At 38.7% G+C, this 6476-nt stretch overlaps 1 long non-coding RNA gene across 1 annotated transcript; it reads right to left on the bottom strand.

Annotated features, from left to right (window-relative positions):
• Nucleotides 1–458: 458 nt before the first annotated feature.
• On the bottom strand, nt 459–3505 carry LOC148400136 (uncharacterized). Its single transcript, XR_015857440.1, has 2 exons — nt 2205–3505; nt 459–2015 (listed from the first exon to the last, which is right to left on the bottom strand). It is a non-coding gene; the product is annotated as an uncharacterized LOC148400136 (long non-coding RNA).
• Nucleotides 3506–6476: the final 2971 nt, after the last annotated feature.

Genomic DNA, 6476 nt, shown 5'->3' with positions numbered 1-6476 from the left:
GTGGAGAAATTGACAATAAAGCTGACTTTGACTTTGGAAATCCTCCTTTTGAGGTTAGAATACTTGCACTGTGGCTTGTCTATGTGTAAGTCGATCTTTGCTTCACAGTCTGACTGCACCATCATTGGCTGGCTCACTCACTCACTATTTATACAATCAGTGGATGCGCCACATGGCAACCAGTGTAAACAGCTCCATTGGAGATGTTGAAAGGCATCCATCCAACAAAGTGTCATCATATTAGAGAGTAGTGTTGGAGTCAAGACCACACCAACTGAGACAGCACCGAGACTACAGAGTATCGAGACTGGGACGAGACAAAATTAAAACTGAACAAAATGACCCAAGATGACCAGTATCTTTACTAGGTTGGTCTTGCGTGTTTGGGGCCATCTTGCGCTGACCTGGGCGTGCCAGCGCACAAAGCTTTTAATTCCATACAAAAAAACACCACCAAATGTGTGAGCAAATTTATTGGAACAGATTGACCCATCGGTTTCAGATGTGAACTTGGAGTCAGTGCTTTGCAGCATTTGGCTGCAATTTTCAGATAAAAGACATCGTGAAAAGTTTGTGTTTCTTATCCTCCCAGTGATAAGTTAAAGAGAAAGCATGGGTGTGGATAAAACAACTTACTGGCTAACAGCTGTTTTGGGTTATTACAAAAAGACAATGCAAAATACTTTGTAAAAAATATATATATATAAACAAAAAATGTGCAAGATTTAGCAGACAGAAAGAAATGTTTTATTGTCATGAAAGACACACATTTACTCTGTGTGACATGTTATTGTCCTTCTGCCTTAGGTCCCACTTCAAATTTGAAAGGTTGAACAGGTCGCATGTTTCATAGTTGTGTAGTGTTGAAAGACTTTGAAAGTGTCAACTTGACAACTAAGGTCCCATTTAGAGGGTGGCACCAATGCACCAAAAGTTGTTTGCTAACCACTAAAACATAGAAGAGGAAATAGAAGACAAAGAAGAACAAATCCAAGAATACAATGAAGGAGATAACAACAAAGTCAAAGGAAAAGCATTGATAGAAAACTGGTGATTTAGGATGCACTTTAAACCAGGATTGTACCTTCGCAAAAATGCAACAAAGGATTCTGGTTAAGTGAAGCAAAACTTTTAAGTAAAACATTTTGGCCTATTGGCGGCTTGGTGACGCACTGGGTAGCACTTCCGCCTCATAGTTAGGTGGGTGCGGGTTCGATTCCACCTCCCTGTGTGGAGTTTGCATGTTCTCCCCGGGCCCGCGTGGGTTTTCTCCGGGCACTCCGGTTTCCTCCCACATCCCAAAAACATGCTTGGTAGGCTGATTGAAGACTTCAAACTGTCCCTAGGTGTGAGTGTGAGTGCAAATGGTTGTTTGTCTCTGTGTGCCCTGCGATTGGCTGGCAACCGGTTCAGGGTGTCCCCCTCCTACTGCCCGATGACGACTGGGATAGGCTCCAGCACACCCACGACCCCCGTGGGGACTAAGCGGTTCATAAAATGGATGGATGGATTTTGGCCTATTTAGCAGTTCAGTAGCAAATGAAGGTAGGCTATTTGAAATATATGTATGTGTAAAGCTCCACCGTATGATGTAGGTAGATACTGGACTATGATTTCTTTTTTTTCCCCCTTTTTTTTGGTGAAGGGGGGCAGACTGACGATTTACACACTAAAAGCGATGACCAAAGTGTTTCAAATAGAAATGATGAACTGACTTACAGTTTCGTTATGGTTGAAAAAAATGACGAACTTACGATTACGGAAGGCTGCCCATGCCGCTGACGATTGTTAATGATGGACCGTCGCAATTTAGTAAAATACCCACCCTTGTTTTTAACCACAACTTTCAGTCGTCAAAACGTTATTGATTGATTGATTGATTGATTAAAAAATATTTACCAGTCTCAGGAAGACTCCAATCTCTGTTTCTTTTGCAGCCGTCATTGTAGACAATGGGTGTTTCTGAAGTCTGAATGGCAGAATGCACTTAGTGGAAAGGTGCACAAGCAGGGGCCCTAAAAATAGAGAATAGTGCAGGTTGCAAAATGTTTTTTTTTTTTTTTTTGCAGCCCTGAAACATCAGCGTTAATTTAACATACCAGTTCCTTGCTGCATTACATTTGTATTAAAACAAATAAAACACATACGACATTGACAATAACTTCAAAGACAGACCAACAAGACATTTGTTGCACAATGATTACCAACGTGATGGTCCTTTACTTTCTGCTCCAATCTAGATAGGAACCACTATCACTAAGGGTGTATTCAGACCTGACTGTTTGGTCCACTTTAAAAGGACCAGCGTTCAATTCTCACGCTGATCCAGACCTTTTATGCAAGTGTGAATACACGCATATAAATCCTGGTGCAGATTAAAGAACCGGACCGAGACTCGCTTTTTAAAATGATCTCGGTTCGTTTCCAAACGAACTCTGGTGCGGTTCGCTTCAGGTGTGAATACAAACACGCATCCGAACCAACAGCACAAATATGCAGAGCAGGAACGCAGCGCAGAGGACTCGCATGTTTTCCTCCATTTCTGGGTCTGTGCTCTGTGTGCCGCCCTGGTCATTGCTGTCCAATGGGAGCACAGATCGTCACAAGCGTCGATGTGTTTACAAAATATACTTCACTTGCCAAATGTACAGTCTGAATAGGAACCGCATCAAACAAACAAACAAAAAAAATTAAGTCCGCTTTTGGCCCGGACCAAACAAGTGGATTAAAGTTCTTTTTGGTCTGAAAACACCCTAAATGTGTTTTCCTGAAGACAAGATGAGTATTTCTTAAATGCTGATATGACAGGACGAAATGAAGCTTCATCATGGAAGTAGAAAACACTTCAAACTGGAAACATCCATTCGAGTATTTGGTCAAGGGTCATCAGAACGGCATATCTTGGTAGACAGACGATTTTTGAAAGTGGGTGGATTCTGAATGAAATACGTTTGTTTTATCATTTTGGATGTATTGTTAAAGCATTAGTAGATATTTGTAGATAGGGTTAAATATTGATCATTTTCAGTGTACAACCCAACCCAATTCATACGAGTATAACAAAACGGTCAGGGGGAACACGGGACAAAAAAGGTTGGAAACCACTGGCCTACATTGTCAAGGTATGTACATCGAATTAACTTTGTATATGGTCATTAGAGGATGCTGCATTTTCAGCAGAAGTGCACGTTTTTGTATTTGTCATTAGAAGATGCTGCATTTCAATAAATTATATTTACATTGCACTTTACATTTTAAGAAAATCTCAAAGTGCTACAGAAACGCTTTTTAAAAAAGAAATGTCTTAAGACCATTTTTAAAAGTGTAAACCAACTGCGGTGCTCTCAGGTGGACTGGTAGGACATCTACCAAGGTAGTGTGTTACTTCTCAAACACTATACAAATGTTGGTTCATTACCGTCAATATGGGGTCTAGCCACTGTTTTTTTTTTAAAAAAGAGGTCAAAATATATTACTGTTCGACTTCCAAAGAAACAAAAGTACGTGTACGATTAAACTTTAAAACAAATAGTATGAAAGCCCTACCCTTCCTCATTACCTTTTAAATAAATAACAAATAAATACCAGTGATTTTTTTAAGGGCTGACATTTAAGTACTGTGTTTCCATCCTAAATGGAACCTGCTTTCAAAATCCATCCATCCATTATCTGAACCGTTTATTCAAGCATCACTATAATCTATGATACTACAGTGATGGGATATGATGGGACTACCATGATATTTGTTGTATCATCGGAGGCCAGTGTTTTCAAAAGTGACTAAACACTGCTATCTCCTGTCCATCCTATGTAATTACATCATGATGATCATCAACACAAAAATTGAGGCATTTAATACTAGTTGTGAAATTCAAGACATTTACATGTAGGTAAGAAGATAGATAGATAGATAGATAGATAGATAGATAGATAGATAGATAGATAGATAGATAGATAGATAGATAGATAGATAGATAGATAGAGAGAGAGAGAGAGAGAGAGCGAGAGAGAGAGAGAGAGAGAGACAGTAGGATTTAGTGATCCGAGGGGAAATTTAGTTGCCAGCAGTTAAATACTTAAAATACATAAACAGACAATGTAAACATCATACACGACAAAAACGATAACAAAAGAGATGAAAACAATATATTAGATTAAATAGTATAATAATAAATAATTAAATAGATCAAATAAATCAATAATAAACAGTATCATGACCGTGAACGCGCCCCTAACTCCCTCAACGAGTTAAAAAGTTTCACGGCATGGAGAAGAAATGCCTCAGCCTTGCCGTGGAGCAAGACGGTGTCAAAAGTCTGTCACTGAAGCTACTCCTCCGCCCAATGACGGTGCTGTACAGTGGGTGGACGGGGTTGTCTTTGATGGACAGCAGCCCTGCCAACATCCGCTGTTCTGCCACAGTCGCCAGATCAGGCAGCTCCATGCCCACAAAGAACCCCCCCCCTCTCGTTTCACTACCCTGGTTTACACTACAGTTCACGAGGTTTACGCTTAAAAAGGTTTACACCTAAATCCCCATTAAACAAGTGTCTGCTCAGTGGTAATCTTCCAGTGGAGCAAAACCTAACAAAAAATATTGTAAAAATAAAATAAATAAAAATATCGAAAATGTTTTAAAGTTTATCCAAACTTATTTTGCTGGTGCTTGGGGGCATGATAAAAGCGTGCAGCTGCGTACTTTTAAGAGCCACAAAATTGCTTCCTTATTCCATCTCATCTCATGCCGATGTGTAAGGTATGTCGGTGGTCAGTGCCCACAAAAAAACGAAAATACAACAAATCTGTTTAATCATTTAAAGAAGTACCACCCAAGTGATTTTACACAAATCATGAAATTGTGAGCGGAGTCTCAAGTAACAAATTAAGATGAATTTGGGCATGGTGTGTGATAATGTGATGTGATGCTAAGGGGCAGTCAGGGTACGGTGTGGATGCAAACATTTATTCTCATGCACACAAATAAAAAAAAAAGGTCAAATCCATCTGCTTCCCAGTTCATGTAAAAAACAAATATAAAAGAAACAGGAGGAATGTTAGAAGGATAAAGATTGTTGAACTTGGTCAAAAGTCCATAAGGTCCCATGAACAGTATTTTTCAAAAAGTGAAGACTACCGTTATTCACATTACCTATATTTTGTATTTCAATTCATCCAAATTAATGCATTTTATGTTAGCTAATGAAAAATAGTTTTACAATTGGTGTTATCCAAACATTCTTTAAGTTATTAAATTGTAACAAACTATTATTTGCTCATTAAAATATGACATGAAGATGTTCTGCTGTATCTTTATTGGATGCATTGTATATACAAATATCATATTAGAGACAGTAATAGGGGGACAGGTAAATGTCACACGGGTAAGCAACTGCCCTTGTTTTTTTTACCGTAAATGAGTCAGAGCAAAATTTGGTTCATAATGGGTGCTTGTCTTAGAATATTTCAATTTTAGAAGCATCCTTGCAGAAGATAATGAACCCGATTCTCATATAGTGTTGTCAGCAAAAGAGCTACTTACTTTACTTGGATGGTACTATACACGCCATTAGCACTGTGTGAATGGGTGAATGAGGTAGCATTGTAAAAGCACTATGAGTAGCTTGAAGGTACAAATGCATTATATAAATACAGCCATTACCATTCACTTGACAGCCTCTCTCCACAGATGTAGATCAAAGAATGCTTTTGGAATTAAGTGTATTTCCTCCACTGATAGCCATTTCCTGTAAACACTCAGTCTATCAGTCTATCCTCTTGTAATTTGAACTGGTATACTAAAGGCGCCGTTGGTCTTTTTGTGCATTGGCGTTTAAGTGTATTATGGTCCTGCTATTGCTGACCATAATTGACAGTTAATCAAAACTATACTAGATTAAACCCTTATTATGGTACATATAGTAGGTTTTGATATTCTCCCTAGATTTTGAGACTCACTTTGAGTGAAAGGCAATTTAAAATAAAAATAGAATGGGCTGAACGGTACGGTATGCTAAAGTTACATAAACATATAAACAAGGAACTGAGAACGTGCCTGGCGTAACATATTAAGAGTTATTTAAATAACTATAGCATAAATAACATGCTTACAAGTTTATTGAACCATCCGTGTCACCCCAAATCAGGAAATCCAACGAAATCTTCACGCTCTGTGTCACTTCTAAACAACTATACTAATCCCGGAAGTAGAAGATGGAGCGTCAGTTGCAGTTCTAATTATTCCACAGGCCTAGAGCGCCCTTATGCGGTTTAATAATAATAATAATACATTTTATTTGTAAGGCGCCTTTCAAGGCACTCAAGGTCGCCAAACACACATAAAATAGCAGGCACAATGAAAAGAAAAGAGAGTCTAAAAGCAAAGAACATCTGCAGCAGAGTAGTAAAATTAGGCAAATGCCTGCCTAAATAGGTGGGTTTTGAGGTGGGATATGAACAGTTGGATGGAATCAATGTTT

This window comes from Syngnathus floridae, chromosome 3 (genome assembly GCF_059516105.1).
Source record: "Syngnathus floridae isolate MCC-2025c chromosome 3, RoL_Sflo_1.0, whole genome shotgun sequence".
NCBI lineage: Eukaryota > Metazoa > Chordata > Actinopteri > Syngnathiformes > Syngnathidae > Syngnathus > Syngnathus floridae.
This window is presented reverse-complemented; position numbering and strand designations above follow the sequence as displayed.